The 26,927-nt window shown below is 42.1% G+C and overlaps 1 long non-coding RNA gene across 1 annotated transcript in view; it reads right to left on the minus strand.

The window, feature by feature from the left end:
• Positions 1-8,569: 8,569 nt before the first annotated feature.
• The window catches only part of LOC143818516 (uncharacterized), a 52,598-nt gene continuing 34,240 nt past the window's right edge, over positions 8,570-26,927 (minus strand). The window contains exons 2-3 of the long non-coding RNA XR_013224581.1: positions 9,428-9,625; positions 8,570-8,785 (exon numbers count right to left, since the gene is read on the minus strand). This is a non-coding gene — a long non-coding RNA (uncharacterized LOC143818516). The remainder of the gene's footprint in view (positions 8,786-9,427; positions 9,626-26,927) is intronic.

Here is a 26,927-nt window from a genome sequence, read left to right on the forward strand (position 1 = left end):
AATCCAGATAGTCATACCACAGAAAAGCATTAATAAATAACATTTCCCGCATGCCTGCTTTACATAAGCATAATTTGGAAAATGTTATTTTATTTTGTTAGTATTTTAGGAGGTTTAATAATGTAGCAGCAATTTTTCATTTTTTCATGGAAATTTACAAAATTTATTTTTTAGGGGCCTATCCAGGTTTGAAGTGACTTTAGGGGTCCTATATATTGGTAAACCCCCAAAAGTTATACCATTTTAAAAACAGCACCCTCTGACATATTGAAAACTGCAGTCAGGTCGTTTATTAACCCTTCAGGTTATTTTCAGGAATTAATGCAAAGTGGCATGACTGAAATGAAAATGTGTATTTTTACCACCTACATGCCACTAACTTATGAACAGGTTACAACAGCCGTCAGACTCTGAGGCCGCTATTTGGTCATGAACTGCCATGGCAAACATCAGGACCACACAATCATGATCTGAGGGCACCAATTGGGATAAAGAGGGAGCCCCCATACTCTGTTAACCATTTATAATGATGTAGTCACCATTGACAGCCTCATCTAAGGGGTTAAACGGATATGGACGGTGCAAACACTGATCATGACTTATACAGCAATTTGTCAGCTATAGTGGACAGCCGACAGCTGCTGGATTGTCACCTGTATGGGGAGACTATTCTCTTATATCTCAGGTCAGTTAACTTAAAAGGTGTATTAGCGGTCATTAAGGGGTTAAAGAGGTTTTCTTACAAAGTTAATTTCAATGTTGATTTTAATCAATATATTTGGAATAATAATAACTTCCACAAATGGATGTTTAAAAAAAAATGTTCCTGTGCTGAGGTAATCTTATAAATGTCCCGCTGCTGTGTACTGTGCAATGGCCGTGTCTGACCGTACAGGTACATGGTCTGATCATACCACCGCTCCTGGGCAGGGGAGGAAAGAAAAGAGAATATACAGACAGAAAAACAGTTGATCCTTTTTGTGAGGTAAAGCATTTCCCTATCTGTTTTTAAAAATGATTTATTATTTGCAATCCCCTGCTGTAATGTCAGTGTCTGTGTACTTTTTTACTTCCTCCCCTGCCCAGGAGCTGTGGTATGATCAGACCATGTCCTGTATGGTCAGTCATGGCCATTACACAGTACACAGCAGGGGCACATTTATAAGATTGTCTCAGCATGGGAAATTTTTTTTTAAACTCATCCAACTGTGGAAATTTTTATTATTCCAAGGTCTATTGATTACAATGACCTTTGTTTGTGGCATAACCGCCTTAAAACTACACCATTCCTTTGCCAAGCATAGTCTTACTGCCCTCATTCCACACAGGTTCTAGCGCACATGCCAGATTATTCTGGCACAGGTCCCAAATTTCATGCTCTACAACTTGCCATCAACTTTTCTGCATCAGCATGAAGGGAGCAGCTCACGGGCTCTGAATCTCTCTCGAATGACACCATTTTGCGGCATCTGTGTTAGCATCCCCTTCACCTCTTGATACATTTGTGGTGGGATTCTCTGTATCAGCATCATTCTCTGATTGGTGCGGCATTACCGGTCGGAATCTCATGGGTGACTAACGTAGTAGTGCAGCCGAAGTCATCCTCATGTAATGCAAACACATCTTGGTATCGCCCTAATAAAGCTTCCACTTTTTGGACCTGCTGTCATATGAGCTCTGTTAGTTCAGCCTGCATTTGTTCCAGAATACGGCGTCCCTCTCGCAGGTGCTGAGGTTCTGGCATCACAGATGTGTCTACGGTCACGGTCCATGGATCCCCCTGTTTCACTGTCAACTGAACGGCATGCCCAGAACTTGTGCAACTTCACTCCAAGGTGAGAGCATAAGATTGTCCTCGCTTAGATTTACACATCGCACTGGAACTGTCCCGTCATGCACAGTGGCTAATATCCACGCAACAAGGAGCCCTGGAGGTAATTGCTCCATAGAAGCTGGCTCTATTTGGATCTCGACTCCTTCCAAAGAGGTACAGGCTCGAACAGGCAGGGTAAGCACGGTCTGTCCTGGAGGAAGTTCCAGTTTGGCTGTGGCTGGGACAATCATTTTCTCCAGCATCTTCCCGTCACCAGAGGTTTCTTGAGCTTGAGCCACCCGGATGAGCTGTTGAAACACTCTCCTTTGTAGAGTGTGTGGACTCCATTGTTTCAGGAACACTTCTGGAGACTCATTGATGAGAAGACTTCCGAATTCCTTCAATATGTTCATCCCTAAAGTGACACCATGTCTGTTACCGATGTCTCCGGCAGTTGGCACCATTCCTTTTTGGCCCAGATCCTTACCACAGATGGAGATTTTCATCCATACCACCCCTGCGACTGGGATGGGTAGGTGATTGGCAGCTGTCAACTTTATTACCGGGCCCCAATTGGGCCGCATCGCTTCAGGAAAGTGTCGACAGAAGTACGCTTCAGGCATCGTGGTCACCTGTGAGCTGGTGTCAACCAGACATCAGACGGTCCGACCATCCATCTCAGCCCAGACGAGAGGGCACAGGGAAGCTAGACTTGTGGGACTTCTGACTCTCTATCTTGACTGTTGAGGCTCCGGGCGGCGTTCGTCAGCCTCGGAGCCCTCTAATTTAACGGACGGCGCTGCTGGGGTCGGCTTCATCATTTACAACCCCATGCTATATGTCCCAATTCACCACAGTTGTAGCATGTAGGGGGTTCTGTAATGGGAGACATCCTAGCTTCACAACGAGGTTCAAAAACATTGCTACCCCCGGGCGGGTTGGATGCAACTGAGTTCCCTCCCCGTGCGGCTGATGCTGACTATATTATAAATACAATATTTATTTCAAACAAATTAATAAAACATATGTACACAAATAATGTTGCTCAAAGTTTGATCACTGGTGATGACGGTAGTGTCAAGAGTGCTACTTATACTACTACACAAAATTATGCTACTATACAAATTGTTTGTAAACATTATTGTATTTAGATTATTTATCACAAAAGATTTTTTATTATATATTAGACTTTGCAGTCATAAATTTAAACATTGTGTTCCATAGCATTCCTATTCCTAACTGGAATTATTATGCATAGTGCTTGTTATCAAGTAATGTCTGCTCCAGCTGCTGGGATATGAATATCTTGATGACAATTGGACTTATGTTTACAACGGTGTTTTTTTTCTCTCTGTGGAGAAGCGCTCCATGTGGCTGAAGAGCTGTTTGAACCGCATAAGTTGTGGCCACTTAAATGACTATTAGTTATACATCTCCCTGGGATAAGAATTCTACATCATACTCTGGGGTTTTCACTCTATATAATGACCCTATTGTGAACGAATACTAGCCAGTCAATGAAGATTGGCCTTGTGTATTTAAATTTGATTGATTCCACCATTGTGTGAGATTTATATACCAACATTGCTGGCATTTGAGTGGTTCCCCATAACTGAGATCTGTGCATAAATGGGACTTTGACTTTTCCCTCTCTATTTTTTGTCCCAAAGAAGAGGATATTTTTGCTCGAGCTCCCTATTAAGGACAAAAAGGCTGTGGTGTATAAGACTATTTTTTCAGTTTTTTTGCTTGGTTCTTTTTTCATTATTTTTTTCATTTTTGTTTTTCATACAATTTTTTGCTAATTTTTTATGATATGTTAATATTTTTTTTGGGTGAGAAATCAGTAGGCCATTAAGCCAACAAATGTGTGTTTGGAGGGGCTTTATTTGATGGATCTGCTATGTGTAATTGAGAGAATTATATCTTCCTTGTCTGTGCCTTATGAAATATCCTACATCTATGTATGAACATCATATTAAGGGCCTCTAGCCTTTTGGTCATACAATTATTTTTTGTTTTTTTGATTTTTTCTAATTTTTTCATATTGCTTAATCCATTTTGTTTATTTTTTATAATATGTTTATTATGGAAAAATTGGGACTTGCCCTTATTGATGTGTATGGACAAAATAATGAAAAACTATATACTGTGTAATAGGATAATAACAGTCTCCTCTTGTATACTCCATAAGAACCATTCATTGTGTATTAGTACCCTATTTAGGATCCTCAGCCTTTTGGCTATAGTACCATTTTTGTGTTTTTCTGTTTGGTTTACTTTTTCTAATTTTTTCTTATTCTTTATATGAACTATTTTGCTAATTTTTTATGATAATTTTGTTTTTTGGGTCAACCCGTATCTGGGACACTACCTTATAGGGACTGTAGGGTATCTGTAGGGCGAATAGGGACAGTCTTCGTGGAGCGGGGGCGCCAACCGCAGTAACTTAGGGTGCCTACCCCCTAAGTAGGTAGTGGTTAAGAGTAGGGAATTTGGTAGGGGTTAGTTGCTCCCCCTGCTGGTTATTTGTCTTTATTGTTGTCTTCAATTTTAGAACTTTGTTATCTTAACTTTATATATTAAAAGTTATATTCTAGGAATCCTTGTTTTGTGGTTTTGTTTTGTAGTCTAGGATTCCATTTATATTTGTTTTGTTTTTTTTTAGTTTGTTCCATAGCATTGCATCAGTTTGACCCCGAGGAAGCAAATGACACAAATGGGGAATAATTCTCTCTCACTTGCCTGCTTTAACAAATGCATGCCATACTGAGGTTATCAGTTTATTTAAAAAAGCAATTATTATTTACGATCTAATATGCAGTTATGGGAAAAAGTGTTTGCCCCCTTCCTGATTTCCTATTCTTTTGCATCTTTGTCACACTCAAATGTTTCAGATCACCAAACAAATATAAATATTAGACAAAGCTAACACATGTAAACACAAAATGCAGGTTTTTTTAATGAAGGTCTTTCTTAACGGAAAGAGATATCCAAACCTTCACTGTGTAAAAAGTGTGAAAATGACCCTGTGTGAAAAAGCGATTGACCCCTCCATCCCCATTAAAAAATTAACTGTGCTTAATCATATCTTTGGGAAGCTGAGATCAAATTCCCAAGCCACACCCAGGCCTGATTACTGTCACACCTGTTCATCAATAAATCACTTACTTAGGACGTGTTTGACAAAGTGAAGTAGACCAAAAGATCCTGAAACGCTAAACATCATGCCACAATCCAAAGAAATTCTGGAACAAATGAGAAACAAAGTAATTGAGATCAATCAGTCTGGAAAAGGTTATAAAGCCATATCTAAGGTTTTTGGACTACAGCAAACCACAGAGAGAGTCATCACCTACAAATGGCAGAAACATGGAACAGTGATGAACCTTCCAAAAAGCGCAGTGAGGACTCATCCAAGAGGTCACAAAAGACCCCACAACAATGTCAAAAGAACCGCAGGCCTCACTTGACTTGAGTTATGGTCCGCCATAAGAAAGAGACTGGGCAAAAATGGCCAGCATTGTAAAGTTCCACTATGAAAACCACTGTTGGCAATAAGAACATAATGGCTCACCTCAGTTTTGACAGAAAATATCTTGATGATCCCCAAAACTTTTATGAGAATACTCTTGGACTGAAGAGACAAAAGTTGAACTTTTTGAAAGGTGTATGAACCATTACAACAGGCGTAGAAGTAACAATGCACTTCAGAAAAGGAATTTCAAACCAACAGTATAATATGGTGGTGGTAATGTGATGGTCTGGGGTTATTTTGCTGCTTCATGACATTGTAGACTTGGTGAGGTAAATTGGAAATATGAATTTTGCTGTCTACCAAAAAATCCTGAATGAGAATGTCCGGCCATCTGTTCGTGACCTCAAGCTGAAGCGCACTTGGGTCATGCAGGAGGACAATGATCCAAAACACACCACCAAAACCATGTCTGAATGGCTTAAGAAAAACAAAATTAAGACTTTGGAGTGGCCTAGTCAAAAGTCCTGACCTTAATAAGATTGAGATGCTGTGGCATGATCTTAAAAAGGTGGTTTGTGACACTAGAAAAGATGAGTGGGCCAAAATTCTTCCAGAACATTGTAATTGGCTCATTGCCAGTTATCACTAGCGCTTGATTGCAGTTGTTGCTGCTCAGGGTGGCCCAACCAGTTATTACGTTTCGGGGACAATCCTTTTTCACACAGGACCCTGTAGGTTTGGATTTCTTTTTCCCTTAATAATAAAGACCTTAATTTAAAAACTGCACTGTGTGTTTATTGTGTTATCTTTATCTAAAATTTCAATTTATTTGGTGATCTGAAATATTTAAGTGTGACAAACATGCTGAAGAATAGAAAATCAGGCAGGGGCAAAAACCTTTTTCACACAACTGTATATCTGTGAGATTACTATAATTAAATATAAATGTATATATACAGTACAGACCAAAAGTTTAGACACACCTTCTCATTTAAAGATTTTACTGTATTTTCATGACTATGAAAATTGTACATTCACACTGAAGGCATCAAAACTATGAATTAACACATGTGGAATTATATACTTATATAATAAAAAAGTGTGAAACAGCTGAATTTATGTCTTATATTCTAGGTTCTTCAAAGTAGTCACCTTTTGCTTTGATGACTGCCTTGCACACTCTTGGCATTCTCTTGATGAGCTTCAAGAGCTAGTCACTGGGAATGGTTTTCACTTCACAGGTGTACCCTGTCAGGTTTAATAAGTGGGATTTCTTGCCTTATAAATGGTGTTGGGACCATCAGTTGTGTTGTTCAGAAGTCTGGTGGTTACACAGGTGATAGTCCTACTGAATAGACTGTTAGAATTTGTATTATGGCAAGAAAAAAGCAGCTAAGTAAAGAAAAACAAGTGGCCATCATTACTTTAAGAAATGAAGGTCAGTCCGTCCGAAAAATTGGGCATACTTTGAAAGTGTCCCCAAGTGCAGTGGTAAAAACCATCAAGCGCTACAAAGAAACTGGCTCACATGAGGACCTCCCCAGGAAAGGAAGACCAAGAGTCACCTCTGCTTCTGAGGATGAGTTTATCCGAGTCACCAGCCTCAGAAATCGCAGGTTAACAGCAGCTCAGATTAGAGAACAGGTCAATGCCACACAGAGTTCTAGCAGCAGACACATATCTACAACAACTATTAAGAGGAGACTGTGCAGCAGGCCTTCATGGTAACATAGCTGCTAGGAAACCACTGCTAAGGACAGGCAACAAGCAGAAGAAACTTGTTTGGGCTAAAGAACACAAGGAATGGACATTAGACCAGTGGAAATCTGTGCTTTGGTCTGATGAGTCCAAATTTGAGATCTTTGGTTCCATGCACAGTGTCTTTGTGCGACGCAGAAAAGGTGAACGGATGGACTCTACATGCGAGGTTCCCACCGTGAAGCATGGAGGAGGAGGTGTGATATGGTGGGGGTGCTTTGCTGGTGACACTGTTGGGGATTTATTCAAGATTGAAGGTACACTGAACCAGCATGGCTACCACAGCATCTTGCAGCGGCATGCTGTTCCATCCGGTTTGCATTTAGTTGGACCATCATTTCTTTTTCAACAGGACAATGACCCCAAAATCACCTCCAGGCTGTGTAAGGGCTATTTGACCAAGAAGGAGAGTGATGGGGTGCTACGCCAGATGCCTCCACAGTCACCAGACCTGAACCCAATCGTGATGGTTTGGGGTAAGATGGATCGCAGAGTGAAGGCAAAAGGGCCAACAAGTGCTAAGCATCTCTGGGAACGCCTTCAAGATTGTTGGAAGACCATTCTCGGTGACTACCTCTTGAAGCTCATCAAGAGAATGCCAAGAGTGTGCAAAGCAGTCATCAAAGCAAAAGGTGGAAGAGCCTAGAATATAAGACATAATTTCAGTTGTTTCACACTTTTTTGTTAAGTATATAACTCTACATGTGTTAATTCATATAAACCACAAAAGCAGGCAGCACTCCATAATCTTAAAGTTGATATGCAGGTGTTTATTGAGCCAACATCTCCATGCAACGTTTCGGCTCTGACTGAGCCTTTCTCAAGCCAAGTCAAGGCTTGAGAAAGGCTCAGTCAGAGCCGAAACATTGCATGGAGATGTGGGCTCAATAAACACCTGCATATCAACTTTAAGATTATGGAGTGCTGCCTGCTTTTGTGGTTTATATGAAGTGGAAACAACCAAGGACGGGTTGTTTGGGCTTTGCACCCGAAGATAAGTAGAGAAGTAGTGCTGTTCCATTTTTTCTATTATGTGTTAATTCATAGTTTTGATGCCTTCAGTGTGAATGTACAATTTTCATAGCCATGAAAATACAGAAAAATCTTGAAATGAGAAGGTGTGTCCAAACTTTTGGTCTGTACTGTATATTTACCTCTTTTTCCATATGATTGGAGCAACTAATATGCTAGATGTCAGGTCCATAATCTTTTATGATGATCTAAATGCATAAGTGTATACAAACAATTATTAGAGAGAATCCAATACGCAGCACTCTTGACAACATTTCCATCATCGGTGATCAAACGTTGAACCACATTTGTGTATATTTGATTTTTAATTTGTTTGAAACAAAAATTGCATTTTTAAAGCTTTAATAGACTTCTATTACTACACATTGTATATGTACATTGGAGTAGCTAAATGAATACATGTTTTCCCAAACATGCTAATGTGGTACTACTTAGGGATTCTGACTATATTATAAAGTTGCACCTTTGCAATCTAGGGGGAGTGATTTCAAACCTATGGGTTTCCAAGTATTGCATAGGAATGCTGGGAATTGTAGTTTTGCAACAGCTGAAGAATCACAGGTAGGAGACCATTATGCTAAGGCATCAGAATAAATTAACAACAGTCACATTGTAACACTGGCAAAGCTTTCCATTGTAATATAATTTTCCCATTCCAATATTTTTCTTGAAAGTAATATAATCAGGAGACACTGTTTATCCATCTGCAATAGAAGAAATTAAAATAGAACAATGTTTTATCTACAGCACAATGTAAGACAGGAAGACAAGCAGTCATACACTATGAAGTGGGAATATTCCAGTACCATGTACTCTAATACCGATAGTGCTCAGTTAAAAGCCTTATACCTTGCATTGATTTTCTTGGGTAATTTCATAAGTGGTACTGAAGCGCTTAGTGCCACTTGTGGTCATAACTTAATCCAAATGATATATGACATTTAAGTAGAGAGTAAAAGAGGACCTAGCAATAACAATGACCAGACACATAACATATTCTGTAAAAAGAATTGGAGTATTCCATGTCCTATAAAAGAGGTGATTAATTGTAACAATGCATACAATTTAATGCTTTATCATCTACTGACAATCCACAGCAATCTAGTATGTGTAATGTGCTAGACAGGGAATTATTGCACCAATCTTGTCAGAATTTCAAATGCAAGTCACAATTACGGAATTGTGAGGAATAAAAACACTTTCTCCTAAGGAGTTAAGACATTTTATTTGCAATAAAAGAGGAATATGGTGGTTCAGACTCCGAGCTGCCCAAGGTTCAGAGATAGGGTCACACACGAAGGTGAAGCGTGAATGCGGTTTATTAACACGTTTCAAGGTTTACAAACCTCTTCATCAGGACCAAACCACAATGATCAATGAGTGCAACAGGCTGCCATGAGAGGTGTTGATTTCTCCTTCAATGGAAGTCTTCAAACAGAGGCTGGACAGACATCTGTCTGGGATGGTTTAGTGAATCCTGCATTGAGCAGGGCGTTGGACACGATGACACGGGAGGTCCTTTCCAACTCCGACATTCTATGATTCTAAAGTTATAAAAAAAAGTAATAAGTATTTTTTAGTTTGATGGAAATACAAATAATTACTAAATGGACAAGTCAGGAGAGTGGAAAGGTACGCTTTAAGTATCATTATGGTCATATTTTACAAGGAATAGTCACATCTATAGCCCCCTTCTAATTGTTGTTGAGGCAGAAAATGAGAGCCAGAAGACAGAATGTGGTCCTGCAATACAGCTTTGGACTTCAATACAGGTTCTCCTCAATGCAACAATTGACAATTATTATTTGCTTTGTATTGCATTGTTTTGTACAAGACTACATACATAGGGCATGTCAACAATAAGAATAGATTCTAGAGTGTGATTGGTCCTAAAGTCAACTCCAAATGGGGATGTCTTCTGCAATACCTTTTGGGGCCAATTATGATATAATTTTCTGGGTCCACAAGAGCATTGACTGATAATCTGGTGGATCAATGCATGACAGTTTAATAACAGCTCTAAATAGGTCAGTAAGAGCTGAGATAAGGAACATTCAGTGTTCATACACATGAACATTGAAGTGTTGTGGCCCTTGACAACCACTTGAAAATCTACATGTCATTATTTTTTATAGTATGTCAAATAAAAGCACACATCTGATGGATGTCAACAATGACCAGAACAATTTTGATTTTGCTTTTTTCATTTTTATTATTATTATTTTATAAGCCACTTTCCCAGTACTATCGAAATGGTAAAAAAAAAAACTTTTTCAGGTTAACTGTCAGGATTCGAAACTCGCAGCTCTTTGGCACCAGCTCTTCCCTCTGAGCTATTCAGCCCCCTGGGCAGTTCTTTACTAAATCAGATACTAGTACCTGTGTTGTTCCTGATGGTCTCCACCCCAAGTTCCTGATTGGCTCAACTCTGTGATCTTCTGATTGAGAACCTTACTTAAACCTGGCACTGCATTTTCTTCCATTACTCAGGGCCGTATTTAGAGTTTCTGCTGCCCTAGGCACTTTTAGTGCTGCCTCCCCCTTTGGTGAATATGACACTATCGGCAGTGACTTTGGCAAAAATCGCTGATGTGAAAGTCGCCTTTTGCAGCAGATCCGGCAGTTTTTCCGCATCTGCTGCGTAACGGATCACTTACGGCAACACTGCGTTTGGCCTCATTCATTCCCTATGTGACTTGCAGACATGTGCGGCACTTGCGGTTTTGCCGCGATCCGGCAAATGCGGTACTTGCAGCAATGGAAAAAAACACTGCTAGCAGTGTTTTTTGTATCACCGTAAGTGCAAAACCGCAATTGCCGCACATGTCCGCAAGTAGCCATCACTACCTGTCCCTGCACCTTGCTAGCTCATCCCTATCCATCCCTCCCTGACCTAAAACTACACTATAAAGCTTTAGAAAAACAATTTATTAACTGACATATTCCATTGACATATAATGAGGGCTCCAGGCTACGGCGTAGACTTGGACGGGCAGCCTCCGGGTCTCCATTCTCTGTGTGCACACCCTCAGTCCCTGCCTCACTGCCTGTGCTGCGCTGTGCACAGACCTCCCTCCACTGGACCCGGTAATCGCCGCTCGCAGTAGCATACCAGCAGAGGTGTACCTAGGGTTTCTGGCACCAGGGGCAAGAATTCATTTTGGTGCCCCCCATCCGCCAAGGACATATGCGATTTACACACTCAGTCATGTGCCCACGAGCTCCTCTCCCTAATGCTCTCAATGTTCAGTGAAAAACTGAGAGAAGCAGAAGAGAAACTCGGTGTCACAGGACCCATGAGTATGAAAATCGCATATGAGTGAAGTGTCCATGTGATGACTACTGGAACCTGCAGAGCTGAATCCTGACATCACAGCTTCTGAATTCTCACAACGCATGCACTGCACACTTTTAGGATTCTCCCTTGCCGGTGGACAGTCATGTCAGCATAAGTATGCGATTTGTATACTTCTGACCACATTCCGACTAGACGTGCCCGGCCTCGCTTAGTTCATTTTCATAGAGTGAGGCCACACATGTCTAGTCAGCATGTGACCGCATTAATGTAAATCCCCAGCATGAGAGAATCCTGACAGCGTGCTGTGCGCTCTGTGAGAATTCAGAAGTCTGCAGTCACAAAGAATGACTGCAGACTCATTACAAACCTGGACATCCCCTTTAATGCTCCGAACATAAATAAAAACATGAGAGTTAGCATCACAAATAACATTTACATCCAGGTACCTTATAGATGACGTTGCCCAGATCCCATGATGAGTTTTCTCATCCACAGCCGTCTCTGCAGACTTCCATCTTCTCCGTTCTTTTGCAGAAAGTCTCCACATGATGCCCTTAAAGATACAAGTGTCATTATAATGCTCCTGAATAAAAAATTGCCCCTCACTATATTGTCTGCACAAAATATGACCCCCACACTGTCCCTCTTATGGTACATGCTCTTCACACTGACCTCTCCTTTCTATACCGGCCCCCTCTTCACACTGTCCTCTTACACTCTTACACTGTGTCCCCCCTATATTTATACTCCATATTTATACTCCATCCTCCCACCCTGTGTGCATGCCTCCCCGATCTTCCCACCCTGTGTGCATGGCTCCCCCATCTTCCCACCCTGCATGCATGGCTCCCCCATCCTCCCACCCTGCATGCATGGCTCCCCAATCCTTCTCCCCTGTGTGCATGGCTCCCCTATCCTCCCCCTGCGTGCATGGCTCCCCTATCCTCCCCCTGCGTGCATGGATCCCCCATCCTCTCACCCTGCGTGCATGGCTCCCCCATCCTTCTCCCCTGCGTGCATGGCTCCCCCATCCTCCCCCCTGCGTGCATGGCTCCCCCATCCTTCTCCCCTGCATGCATGGCTACCCTATCCTCCCACCCTGCGTGCATGGCTCCCCCATCCTACTCCCCTGTGTGCATGGCTCCCCCATCCTTCTCCCCTGCGTGCATGGCTCCTCCATCCTCCCACCCTGCGTGCATGGCTACTCCATCCTCCCACCCTGCGTGCATGGCTCCCCCATCCTCCTCCCCTGTGTGCATGGCTCCCCCATCCTCCTCCCCTGTGTGCATGGCTCCCCCATCCTCCTCCCCTGCGTGCATGGCTCCCCCATCCTTCTCCCCTGCATGCATGCCTCCCCATCCTTCTCCCCTGCGTGCATGGCTCCTCTATCCTCTCACCCTGCGTGTATGGCTCCTCTATCCTTCTCCCCTGTGTGCATGGCTCCCCCATCCTTCTCCCCTGCATGCATGGCTCCCCCATCCTTCTCCCCTGCATGCATGGCTCCCCCATCCTTCTCCCCTGTGTGCATGGCTCCCCCATCCTTCTCCCCTGCATGCATGGCTCCTCTATCATCCCACCCTGCGTGCATGGCTCCCCCATCCTTTTTCCCTGTCATACTCACCTCTCACCGCGCAGCGCAGAACTTCCTGGCATCTCTGCAGCGTCTTCCTTCCTGTATGAGCAGTCACATGGTAGCGCATATTATTATATGAATACGCACATATTCATCACCTTAATGAGCGGTACCATGAGACCGCTGAAGACAGGACGCGCTGCCGGTGCTGAGACGCAGTTGCAGCCACTGCTGGAGGAAGGTGAATATTACGTCTTCAGGGAGGGGGGTCGGGAAGGAGGGAGGGAGGGAGGAGGGGGGGCGGGCACTTGACCCTGGAGTTTTATAAAAAAAAAAAGAAAAAACCTAGCTCAAGTGCGCCCCCCCGCATCCCGCCACCCTAGGCACGTGCCCTCAAGTGCCTAGTGGCAAATACGGCCCTGCCTTTATTCAATCAGCCTTAAAACAGCCTTAATTCGTTAACTTCTCTCTGCAGTAGAGAAGGAGTGGCGACAAACAGAAATTGTATGTCTCTATTGTTGGGGCTCGGGACATTTTGCCATTAACGGTCCTAATGAAAGAACTATAGCCTTCACAAATACCAAAACTGCAAGCGATTTAGACCTTTTTGAACTGCCAGATCCGGTTATGCAGACCATCTCATCTGTAATGCAGGATAAGGACAAAGAGCAATCACCATCGTCTCATTTTGTCATTCCCATACAGGTCATAATTGTGAGCTAAAAAATAGAATGATTTGCAATGTTAGATTCTGGAGCGGGAAGAAATTTTATGGACAATTATACTTGATACTTGATAATAACATTACAAGTAGGAGTAAATCCATGCCAATTGATATAGAAACTGTGGATGGATCACCTTTATCTTCTGGACCTGTTACTCAGAAGACAATTAAACTTGAAATCTGTGTTGAACCGAATCATCATGAAGCTGTTAATTTCCATCTTATTTCCTCTCCCAAATTTCCAGTTATTCTAGGAATTCCCTGGTTTTTAATCAAAACACTTCAATCAACTAGCCATTGATGACAATTATCTGTAAGATAATACTGTAAGAACAATTGCCATGATAATTTTTGTCTGTTCTCAAACAAATACAAGTATCAGAGATTTCTCATCAGAATTATGATAAACTACCACCTCGGTACCAGCAGTTCAGTGAGGTCTGCAGTTAAAAGAAAGCTGATTAACGGTCTCCTCATCATTCTTACGACTGTCCCATTGAATTGCTTCCTGCAGCATCCATTCCATTTAGATGAATTTCAATCTTTCTGAACCGGAATTTAAAGTAGTAATGGAATACTTAGATGAAAATTTAGAGAAAGGCTTCAATCAACCTTCTTTTTTGTTAGCTGGAGCACTCTTGTTTTTCATAGAAAAGAAGGACTCAACCCTGCAGACTTGTATTATTACAGAGAAATAAATAAGGGTATCATTAAAAATCGCTACCCCCTCTCCTTAATTCCTGAGTTGCTGGAAAGACTGCATTCTGCCAATATTTTTACTAAACAAGGGGCTTAAAATCTCAGACAAATTTGTCTGTGAGATGAATGGAAAACCAACTTTAGAACTGAATATGGGCATTTTGCATACCTGGTTATGCCTTTCGGCCTTAACAACGCCCCTGCCACCTTTCAGCACTTCATTAATGATGTTTTTCAAGATTTCATGAATCAGTTTGTTGTTTATCTCAATGACATATTTATACTTTCAGAAAACTTGAAGGAGCATCGCAGGCTTGTCCAGTTATTCCTGAAACATTTACAGGAGAATCAGCTCTGTGTCAAACTGTAAACATGTAAATTTGAACAAACCAGGACTCAATTTCTGGGGTATACCATCTCCCCAGAAGGACTGAGCATAGATCCCAGTAAAATCAGAGTGACAGTTGACTGGCCTACCCCAATAAATCTAAAAGATGTCCAGCACTTTATACGATTTGCAAATTTCTACAGAAGATTCATTAAAAACTTTTCAAAAGTGATTTTAACAATTACTTCACTCACAAAGAAAACCAAAGTTTTTTCCTGGACTCAAGAGGCACAAGCAGCTTTCGACAAACTAAAGACATTTATTTCCGCGCCATTATTAGTCCATCCAAATCCTCAACTGCCATTTGTTGTCAAAGTAGACGCCTCAGACTCTGCGGTGGGAACTGCTTTATCACAGCGAGTTGGAGACAAGATGCAGCTTCATCCATGTGCATTCCTTTCTCATACCATGTCATCTGCAGAAAAGATTTTTTCAATTGGAAATAAAGAACTTTTAGTTATTAAAATTGCCTTCTCTGAATGGAGACATCTTTTGTAAGGGGCCAATCATCCAGCGACTGTCCTTACTGACCACAAAAACTTAGAATTCATCTCTACAGATAAAAGGTTGTCTACAAGACAAGCACGTTGAGCCTTATTTTTCTCTAGGTTTAATTTTATAATTTTTTATTCGCCTGGTTCAAGAAACGGCAAGGCTGATGCTCTATTTACCGAACCTCAGGAGAGATCTAACACTGACTTTACCATTCTAACCCCCCAAAATATTTGGGGAATACTGGACACCAAAAATTTTTTAACAAAGATTAAAAATGGATATCAAACTGACATTTTTCTTATCAATCCTTCTAAAGATGTTGATCTTTCTTCTAAGGAGGCATTTTGGATGCAGAACCATCAATTATATGTCCCTAAATATGTTCAACTTGAAGTTCTCAAACTTGTCTATGATTCTAAACCTGTAGGACACCCTGGAGTCATGAAAACGCAAGAACTACTGCTTTGTTCTTTTTAGTGGCCTAATTGTAGGAAGTATGTGAGAAAATATGTTTCCTCCTGTTTAAAATGTGCACGAAACAAGACTCCACGATCCTCACCTCTACGACTCTTTCAACCTCTTCCAATTCCATCCAGGCCTTGGGGATCAATCTCAACGGATTTAATTGTGGACCTACCTCTAAGTAAATTACTGTTATCCTTGTTGTGGTGGATCGGTTCCCAAAGATGGCCCATTTTATTCCAACTAAAGGGATTCCTACGGCTGAACAAACCACAGAATTAGTGGTCAAAGAGATAGGCTGCATGGAAATCCTGAGAATGTAATTTCTGATAGAGGTGTTCTGTTTACATAAAAATTTTGAAAAAGCTTCTGTACAGCTTTAGGAGTTACTGTCAATTTGTCTACTTACTTCCACCCACAATCCAATGGCTGGACTGAAAGAACTGACCAAACTCTTGAACAATACCTGCGCAGTTTTATTTCATACCTACAGGATGACAGGGTGGACTATTTACCAACAGCAGAATTTGCCTTTAATAACTCCAAGTACAGTTCTACATCTCAAAGCCAATTTTTTGCTAACTATGGCTTACATTCAGCATATATTCTTAATCTTTCATTGAATACTTTGGTTCCTGATGTTACTGGCAGACTTGTAAAGTTGCGGAAAGCTTAGGAAGAACAAATTGAGAGGTTACAAAATGCCCAAGAAGATTACAAAGAAACAGTGGATAAACATTGCAAAGCTCCTCCTACCCTTCAGGTGTTGTGACAAGGTTTGGCTTTCGACAAAATATGAAAATGAAAGTACCGTCTTCTAAATTGGGTAAAAATTCATACGACCTTTTCAAATTTCTGCTCAAATTAACCCATTTCCTAACAGCCTGAAAATATATCCTATATTTCATGGATGCTTGCTCGAACCATTCAGTGAGAACCCGTTTCCAGGAAGAACTCAGCCACATCCTCCACCAGAAAAAGTCCATGGTGAAGATTACATTGTGAATAAAATTCAGGACTCTAGAAGATTTAGAGGAAGATTGCAATATTTGGTGCAATGGAGTGGTTATGAACCAGACGATAATTCATGGGAGCCAGAGGGCAACGTCTATGCACTCAGGCTTACAAGAACTGTTCACCAGAGACATCAAGAGAAGCCAGCACCTGAGATGGCCAGATGCCATCCTGATAGGAGGGGAGTACTGTCAGGATTCCCCCTGAGCTATCCAGCTGACTGGGCAGTTCCTTACTAAATCAAATACTAGCACTTGTGTTGTTCCTCGTGGTCTCCACACCGAGGTCCTGATTGGCTCAACCCTATGATCTCCTGATTGAACACTATATTTAAACCTGGCACTGCACGTCCTTCCTTGTGAGATTATTGAGCTCCCTGCCTTTAGTCTAGCTTCTTTCCGCCTGCAGGTTATCTTGAAGATTCTACTGCTGCTACCATGTACTGACCTCTGGCTATCTCCTGACTACGATTCCTGCTTATCCTCCCAACTACAGTGCTACTCCGTTACCGACCTCTGATGATTCCCTGACTACTCTACTTGCTGGTGCTACCCCTAGTGGTTGCAATATCACTACTCCAACTCGTCAGTCCATAACATTACCATACCTTTCTGCAATGTCAAGAGCTGTTGAATTTGTAGATGCCAATATGTTTTATATAAGTCAATCTACAAACTTTACAAAATAACTACTATCAAACACACAAAGCTGTCAAAACACCTGAAAACAGTGAAGAAACAAAGTAATGAGTCAGCGGCAAAGAGTGGGAACTGCTTATTCAGATGCTTCAAAGAAATCTCTAATTTATTTGTATTATAAATGGTCTAATCATATTTCTACACATCAATATCACAATGTAATTGTGAAGGAATATATCTGGTTGGGATGAAAACCGTGAAATTGAAAAGGAAAGTTACATTCGTTAAAGAGCTGTCTTATTGTATCAAGAGGACATTTCATGAACTCATTGTAGTGCTCCGGTTTCAGTCAGTTTTCATTATGAACAATAGTTAGGTATTAGTGTGAATACCTGATTAAATAAACAGATACAAGTGACCTATCGACTCATAGGTAGCTCTTTTATTTTAAGTCTTGTACATACATGTGTCAATGAGGGGTATAGCGGTATAGATGGGAGCTATACAAATATTGTCACCTCCTCTGCAAAGAAAAAGCATTCTTCACTGGTGATATACCTAATGTGTTTGAAATTAATACTGAAATGGATGTCTACCACAACACATAGTAGTTACCATAATATGTGCCAAAGTTTTTTTAAATTCCTAATTGTCTAATATTAAAGGGTTTATTTGTACAGGTCTATTTTTTTAATATGGGTCTCAAAAGTAATAGGCAGGTAGTCGCTAACAGTGGTCAGTGACTTCTCCTGTCGGCAGGGACGGACTGGGAGTGAAACTCAGCCCTGGCATTTGAAATTACACAAACCCATGCTATCCCCATCCCCAAGCAGAAGATGAGGATATATATATATATATATATATATATATATATATATATATATATATATGTATGTATATATATATATATATATATATATATTGTAGCATGGCTAAAGGGTTTCTAATCGACAGGAGGTATGTATCACAGAGAAGGCTTGTCGCTCTGATGTAACCCGGAGTGTTTTCTGTTTGCACATAAAGCAATAAGGGGTTGCTTAGTATATTTGGGTCCGGGTTACGGGTAGCTATGAGAGATGGGAGGGTCTGGCTACCCATATACCTCACCCCTGGGTAAGGGGCATAACCATGCCTGTCTATGTTTGTTGCAGGACCTGTGGTGAGGTCACAACCACATGTCTGATCATGTGATGGGTTCTGGGTGTGGTTAGACCTATTAATGCTAGCCTCCAGAGAGAGTGTGGGAATCTGTCATGGTGGACAGAGATCCCTGTGTCCAGGCAGGACACTACAGACAGGAGTCTGTGTGTGTGGAGGAGAAAGCCTCCACAGGACTGAGCCTGAAGGACTGGACATTTGTATTTTCCTTTCCTGAGCTGAAGGCTATTTCTTTTCTGTTTTGCTGTGTGGTTTATGGTGCAAATAAACCTGTGAACTTTCAAAGAGAATGTGCCTCCTGTTTCCTCCAACGCACCTGAGCGAGTGAACCCCTACTATATATATATATATATATATATATATATATATATATATATATATATATATATATATATATATATATATATTGCACCAGTGCTCTGCAGACCATATATGTGTATGTTGTGCCGGTCCTCACCAGTGACGTCTCGCTGATTGTTATTCATTTTCCCCTTTTTCCTTTCCATTCGTGTCCAGCCATCATGACCTCTTATTCCATCTATAATTCATCCTTGCAAAATGTAATACACTCACAGACATCTTCACTTTGCTGATTTTACACAACCCTCCTTACATTCTACAACCTCTACACAATCCACAACTTGTGATACCTTATAATAATTCTCTTGTGCCTCCTTTAATAATGCTCCCCCCTTGACCTCTTATAATAATGACCCTGTACTTCATTTTATTAATAAAAATATCCCCCGTTCTTTGTTACATTAAAAATAATAATAATGACTCCTTGCTTCCCCATTGTGCCTCCTCATAATAATAACCCTCGGTGCCTCTATTGTAATAATGCTCCTGAGCATGGGTGCACATTGAAATAGCAGGCGCCCCATAGAAAAAGTCCTATCACGTCACAGTCAAAGATCATATCTTCCAACTTTTTACCAAACAGAGAAGGAAATGTATTGCAGCACTTAGACAGTCATTTTGCCCCTATTGAAGCCCCTAAGTAGCCTCACTCAATTTGATACCCCTTTCATGACCTGCGTAAAGTATTATGCCCCACAAATATGATGATCCCATACAGTATGATTTCCCCAAAAACCTTACACAAAGAATGATACCACAGCCTCTAATACAGTATGGTATCCACGACAGCCCCCAATATACAGTATGAGAGGCACCACAGACCCCTACACAGTATGATGTCCACCACAGGCCCCTATATAAAGTGTACAGTATGATGACCCCCACAGTCTCCATACAGAATGATGTCATCCGTAACCATCCCATATACTATGCTGGTCACCACAGCATCCAAGATAGAATAATATACCTCATAAACCTCCACACAGTATAATGTCCACCGCAGCCACCCCCCACAGTATGATAGATCCCCACACATTATGAAGATCCCCAATACTGTATGAAGGCCCCCGCAGCCACTTTTATAGTATGATTGTCCACCCTACAGCCCCTATATAGTATGATGATCCCTCCAACAGACACTTATGTAGTAGGATGGTCAACCCAACACCCCCATATAGTATGATGGTCCACCCCACAATTCATTATATATTTTGATGGTACACCTCACAATCCCCATATAGTATGATGGTACCCCCAGCAGCCCCCCATACAGTATGATGGTACACCCAACAGCCCCATATATAGTATGATAGTTCACCTCATAACCCCATATATTGTATGATGGTCCCCCGACAGTACACTCTATAGTATGGTGGTCCACCCCACAGCCCCTTATATACTATGATGGTCAACTCACAGCGCCCTATATAGTGTGATGGTATCCCAGAGCCCCACAAAATAAAAAAATATTCCTATACTCACCTAATAGGGATTCCTCATTCTCCACAGCATCTGTCTCCTCTTCTATCCATTCTTGTAGTGGATGCTGTCAGCATGATGCAGGGACATCAGTGAAAAGCTGACATTCCTTGCTTGGTGCTGGACTCCAGCAGGCCGCAGATAGAAGGGACGGCCACAGACTTAAGTGACGGAGCCAGCGACTTTGTCCTCCGCCACAACTGTTAACATTATGAGCATCTTGACGCCGCTGATTCTGTTAACAACATACCAGACAAGGTAGCCCACAAACAGACAGGCCCTTCTGGCATTTGCCAGAATTGCCAGATGGACTGTCCGGCCCTGCCTGTTGGCATTACAGCTGCTCCATGTCAATAGAGCTCTTCTTCCTCTTCTGAGCTGCCCTGTCAATGGGGCATGAATGCCGACATCATGCTGACAGCGTGCTCCCCACAATTAGGCAGCAGCAATCACCATGACGTTGGCAGTAATGTTGAGCATTCCGATACCGCAAGTATCGGGTATCGGAATCGGAAGTTCCCAGATTCAAAATGCACAAATTCAGCCAATGAGAATGATTTCAAGTGTGGGCACATCCTGTTCAGCATGGAGGGCATGAAACTACTGGCATGGCTGTGATTGGCTGCTGAAATGATGTCATGATGCAGTTTAAAAGTCGCTGGCGCCATTTTGCGATCACTCTGCTGTGAATTCAGTTAGTGACAGGACGCTGTTTGCTGACTGAGGGCCAGTTTAGAGATAGCGATTTGCTTCTTTGTGCTTTCCAAAGGCTAATTTAGCAACCGCTGTGTTCACCTACTATTCACCTTGCTTTTGCCTTGTAGCGCTGTTTTCACAGCGATCTGCAAGGTCTGTGTGTGTGTGTGTGTGTGTGAGTGCAGCCCAGTCTCTAGTCTGAGTGCAGCCACATAGGCCATCCATTGCTGGTTGTATTCAGTTCAGGGAGGGTGGTTCATTGCCTCATACTGTTCTTTTTTTTTTTTTTTTTTTCCAAGTAGTGTAGTCTGCTGCTAAGTTTTAACAAAAAATCCTATTAGTGTCTTTCCACCCGTCTCCAGCTAATTTGTGGAAAAACACTACATAGGATAACGTAGAGGAGGGTTTTTGGGCCTTGCAGCGCCGTTTACGGCTGTCTGCACGGTCTCCGTGTGACTGCAGCTCGCCCTGTAGTCTGTGAGCAGCCATAGCCTGGTTGTCTCCAGCTCAGGGTTGTTCACTGCGTCATACCGCAAAATCAATTTTCATTTTGTTTTAAGTAGTGCAGGCTGCTGCACATTTTTTCAAAAAATTCCTATTAGTGTCTTTCCACCGGTCTCCAGCTAATTTGTGGAAAAACACTACATAGGATAACGTAGAGGAGGGTTTTTGGGCCTTGCAGCGCCATTTATGGCTGTCTGCACGGTCTCCGTGTGACTGCAGCTCGCCCTGTAGTCTGTGAGCAGCCATAGCCTGGTTGTCTCCAGCTCAGGGTTGTTCACTGCGTCATACCGCAAAATCAATTTTCATTTTGTTTTAAGTAGTGCAGGCTGCTGCACATTTTTTCAAAAAATTCCTATTAGTGTCTTTCCACCCGTCTCCAGCTAATTTGTGGAAAAACACTACATAGGATAACGTAGAGGAGGGTTTTTGGGCCTTGCAGCGCCGTTTACGGCTGTCTGCACGGTCTCCGTGTGACTGCAGCTCACCCTGTAGTCTGTGAGCAGCCATAGCCTGGTTGTCTCCAGCTCAGGGTTCTTCACTGCGTCATACCGCAAAATCAATTTTCATTTTGTTTTAAGTAGTGCAGGCTGCTGCACATTTTTTCAAAAAATTCCTATTAGTGTCTTTCCACCCGTCTCCAGCTAACTTGTCGAAAAACACTACATAGGATAACGTAGAGGAGGGTTTTTGGGCCTTGCAGCGCCGTTTACGGCTGTCTGCACGGTCTCCGTGTGACTGCAGCTCTCTCTGTTGTCAGTTCAGCCCCCAAAAAATAAATAAATAATAAAGTTCACCAAACACACCAGTGACACCACTTTACATTTCTGTAGGCCACATTAGCTCATATTAAAGTCTAGTCCACACTTTAGAAAATTAGTGTTTCTTATACCTGTTAGGAGGAGTTGTTCAGGAATAAGCACACAAAGCCGTTAGTACTTTTCTGCTTATCTTTATCAGTCACCCAAGATGAAGAAGGCAGTGAGTAAGGCACGTGGGCATGGGCGTGGGCGTGGGCACGGAGCAGGGAGGGGACGTGGGGATTCTGTGCCCGCTGCGGGCACCGGTGACTAGGGTTGAGCGAAACGGGTCGATCATTTTCAAAAGTCGCCGACTTTTGGCTAAGTCGGCGTCTCATGAAACCCGATCCGACCCCTGTGCTTGTCGGCCATGCGGTACGCGACTTTCGCGCCAAAGTCGCGTTTCAATGACGCGAAAAGCGCCATTTCTCAGCCAATGAAGGTGAACGCAGAGTGTGGGCAGCGTGATGACATAGATCCTGGTCCCCACCATCTTAGAGAAGGGCATTGCAGTGATTGGCTTGCTGTCTGCGGCGTCACAGGGGCTATAAAGGGGCGTTCCCGCCGACCGCCATCTTACTGCTGCTGATCTGAGCTTAGGGACAGGTTGCTGCCGCTTCATCAGAAGCAGGGAGAGCGTTAGGCAGGGTCCACTAACCACCAAACCGCTTGTGCTGCAGCGATTTCCACTGTCCAACACCACCTTCGGTGTGCAGGAACAGTGGAAGCTATTTTTTTTTTTTTTTCCCCTCAGCGCTGTAGCTCATTGGGCTGCCCTAGAAGGCTCCGTGATAGCTGTATTGCTGTGTGTACGCCACTGTGGAAACCAACTGCTTTTTTCAAAGCACATATCCTCTTGTTCCTTCCTTTCTGCACAGCTATCTTTTTTGTTTGTCCACACTTTTTATTTAATTTGTGCATCAGTCCACTCCTATTGCTGCCTGCCATACCTGGCTTACATTACTGCAGGGAGATAGTAATTGTAGGACAGTTTTTTTTTTTTTTTTGTTTTTTTTTTGTGGGAGATTAAGATTGGCATTTCTGCTACAGTGCCATCCCTGTGTGTGCCATCTCTCACTGAGTGGGCCATAGAAAGCCTATTTATTTTTTCCGTGATTTGTGTTCTAAAATCTACCTCAACACAGAAACACTACATCAATCAGTGGGAGAAAAATATTGGCCTCAGTCAGGGCTTGTGTGCCACTGCTGTGTGTGCGCTATCTCTCATTCAGTGGGCTATAGCAAGCCTATATTTTTTTTTTTTTTTTTTTTTTAATATTATTTGGTTTCAAAAGTCTCCCTGAAAAAAAAAAAAAACCTAAAAAAACAGTGGGAGAGTAATATTGCCCTTTCAGCTTGTGTGCCAGTCTTGACTCCTGGGTGTGCCACCTCTCTCCCTCTCATTCAGTGGGCCATAGAAAGCCTATTTATTTTTTTTTTTAAATATTATTGGGTTTCTAAAGTCTCCCTGAAAAAAACAAAAAATACATAAAAAAACAGTGGGAGAGTAATATTGCCCTTTCAGCTTGTGTGCCAGTCTTGACTCCTGGGTGTGCCACCTCTCTCCCTCTCATTCAGTGGGCCATAGAAAGCCTTTTTTTTTTTTGGTTTTTTTAATATTATTTGGTTTCTAAAGTCTCCCTGAAAAAAACAAAAAAAACATAAAAAACAGTGGGAGAGTAATATTGCCCTTTCAGCTTGTGCGCCAGTCTTGACTCCTGGTTGTGCCACCTCTCTCTCTCTAATTGTGGGCCATAGAAAGCCTTTTTTTTTTTTTAAAATATTATTGGGTTTCTAAAGTCTCCCTGAAAAAACAAAAAATACATAAAAAAACAGTGGGAGAGTAATATTGCCCTTTCAGCTTGTGTGCCAGTCTTGACTCCTGGGTGTGCCACCTCTCTCCCTTTCATTCAGTGGGCCATAGAAAGCCTATTTATTTTTTCCGTGATTTGTGTTCTAAATTCTACCTCAACACAAAAACACTACATCAATCAGTGGGAGAAAAATATTGGCCTCAGTCAGGGCTTGTGTGCCACTGCTGTGTGTGCTATCTCTCATTCAGTGGGCTATAGCAAGCCTATTTTTTTTTTTTTTTTTTTTTTTTTAATATTATTTGGTTTCTAAAGTCTCCCTGAAAAAAAAAAAAAACCTAAAAAAACAGTGGGAGAGTAATATTGCCCTTTCAGCTTGTGTGCCAGTCTTGACTCCTGGGTGTGCCACCTCTCTCCCTCTCATTCAGTGGGCCATAGAAAGCCTATTTATTTTTTTTTTTAAATATTATTGGGTTTCTAAAGTCTCCCTGAAAAAACAAAAAATACATAAAAAAACAGTGGGAGAGTAATATTGCCCTTTCAGCTTGTGTGCCAGTCTTGACTCCTGGGTGTGCCACCTCTCTCCCTTTCATTCAGTGGGCCATAGAAAGCCTATTTTTTTTTTTTTTAATATTATTTGGTTTCTAATTCTCCCTGAAAAAAAAAAAAAAACCTAAAAAAACAGTGGGAGAGTAATATTGCCCTTTCAGCTTGTGTGCCAGTCTTGACTCCTGGGTGTGCCACCTCTCTCCCTCTCATTCAGTGGGCCATAGAAAGCCTATTTATTTTTTTTTTTAAATATTATTGGGTTTCTAAAGTCTCCCTGAAAAAACAAAAAATACATAAAAAAACAGTGGGAGAGTAATATTGCCCTTTCAGCTTGTGTGCCAGTCTTGACTCCTGGGTGTGCCACCTCTCTCCCTTTCATTCAGTGGGCCATAGAAAGCCTATTTTTTTTTTTTTTTTAATATTATTTGGTTTCTAATTCTCCCTGAAAAAAAAAAAAAAACCTAAAAAAACAGTGGGAGAGTAATATTGCCCTTTCAGCTTGTGTGCCAGTCTTGACTCCTGGGTGTGTCACCTCTCTCCCTCTCATTCAGTGGGCCATAGAAAGCCTATTTATTTTTTTTTTTAAATATTATTGGGTTTCTAAAGTCTCCCTGAAAAAACAAAAAATACATAAAAAAACAGTGGGAGAGTAATATTGCCCTTTCAGCTTGTGTGCCAGTCTTGACTCCTGGGTGTGTCACCTCTCTCCCTCTCATTCAGTGGGCCATAGAAAGCCTATTTATTTTTTTTTTTAAATATTATTGGGTTTCTAAAGTCTCCCTGAAAAAACAAAAAATACATAAAAAAACAGTGGGAGAGTAATATTGCCCTTTCAGCTTGTGTGCCAGTCTTGACTCCTGGGTGTGCCACCTCTCTCCCTCTCATTCAGTGGGCCATAGAAAGCCTTTTTTTTTTTTGGTTTTTTTAATATTATTTGGTTTCTAAAGTCTCCCTGAAAAAAACAAAAAAAACATAAAAAACAGTGGGAGAGTAATATTGCCCTTTCAGCTTGTGCGCCAGTCTTGACTCCTGGTTGTGCCACCTCTCTCTCTCTAATTGTGGGCCATAGAAAGCCTTTTTTTTTTTTTTTTTTAATATTATTTGGTTTCTAAAGTCTCCCTGAGAAAAAAAAATAAATAAATTAGGTGGGAGATTAATATTGACATTAGTGCTTGAGTGACAGTCCTGCGTGTGTGTCATCTCTGTGATTTTGTGCCACAGAAAACAGAGTGTGTAACATTGTGCCTGATTTTCCTTGTGGTCTCACCAACCTGTTAAGGGATATTGAAATCATACTGAAGTTATAGCTCACCGTGTAAGTTGTTTGATAGCAACAAATAAAGTTACTTTGGTTAAGATTTTAAAACAATGAGGAAGTCTGGTGCAAGAGGTCGTCGTGGGCGTTCATTGTCAGCTGGTAATGATGGTAGTGGTAGTGGAGCATCAGGTGGTCGTGGGGATAAAAATATTCCACCTAAGTCTGGAGCTGTGGAGCCAGTTTCGTCGTCAGGCTACACAAGGCCTCGAACGCTCTCTTTTCTGGGAGTAGGAAAACCGCTTTTAAAGGCGGAGCAGCAACAGCAAGTTTTGGCTTACATTGCAGACTCAGCCTCTAGCTCTTTTGCCTCCTCTTCCGAAACTGGTAAATGTAAAAGCAGCGCGTCGCTTGTGGATGTTCACGGTCAGGGACAAGTCGCTTCCTTGTCCTCCTCAGCAAAAACTACAACAAGAGAGAAGGATGCAGCAGGCGACACAACGGGTCACTCCATGGAGCTCTTTACACATACCGTCCCTGGCTTAGAAAGTGAAACATTTAACAGGCCATGCCCATTACAAGTATATTCTGACATGGAGTGCACTGATGCACAGCCACAGCCAGAGTACTATGCTGCTCCTTTGACTCAGACCACCACATTGCCCTCTCAGGGTACAGATCCACAATCAGACCCTGATGAGACTATGTTGCCCCGCCACGAACGCTATACCACCGACCGACACAGTGACACAGACGAAGTTGCACACGAGCTCGAAGAGGAGGTAATAGATGACCCAGTTATTGACCCCGATTGGCAGCCATTGGGGGAACAGGGTGCAGGCGGCAGTAGTTCAGAAGCGGAGGTGGAGGAGGGGCCGCAGCAGGCATCAACATCGCAACAGGTTCCATCTGCCGGGCCCGTATCTGGACCAAAACGCGTGTCAAA

Source organism: Ranitomeya variabilis, chromosome 3 (assembly GCF_051348905.1).
Source record: "Ranitomeya variabilis isolate aRanVar5 chromosome 3, aRanVar5.hap1, whole genome shotgun sequence".
Classification (NCBI taxonomy): domain Eukaryota; kingdom Metazoa; phylum Chordata; class Amphibia; order Anura; family Dendrobatidae; genus Ranitomeya; species Ranitomeya variabilis.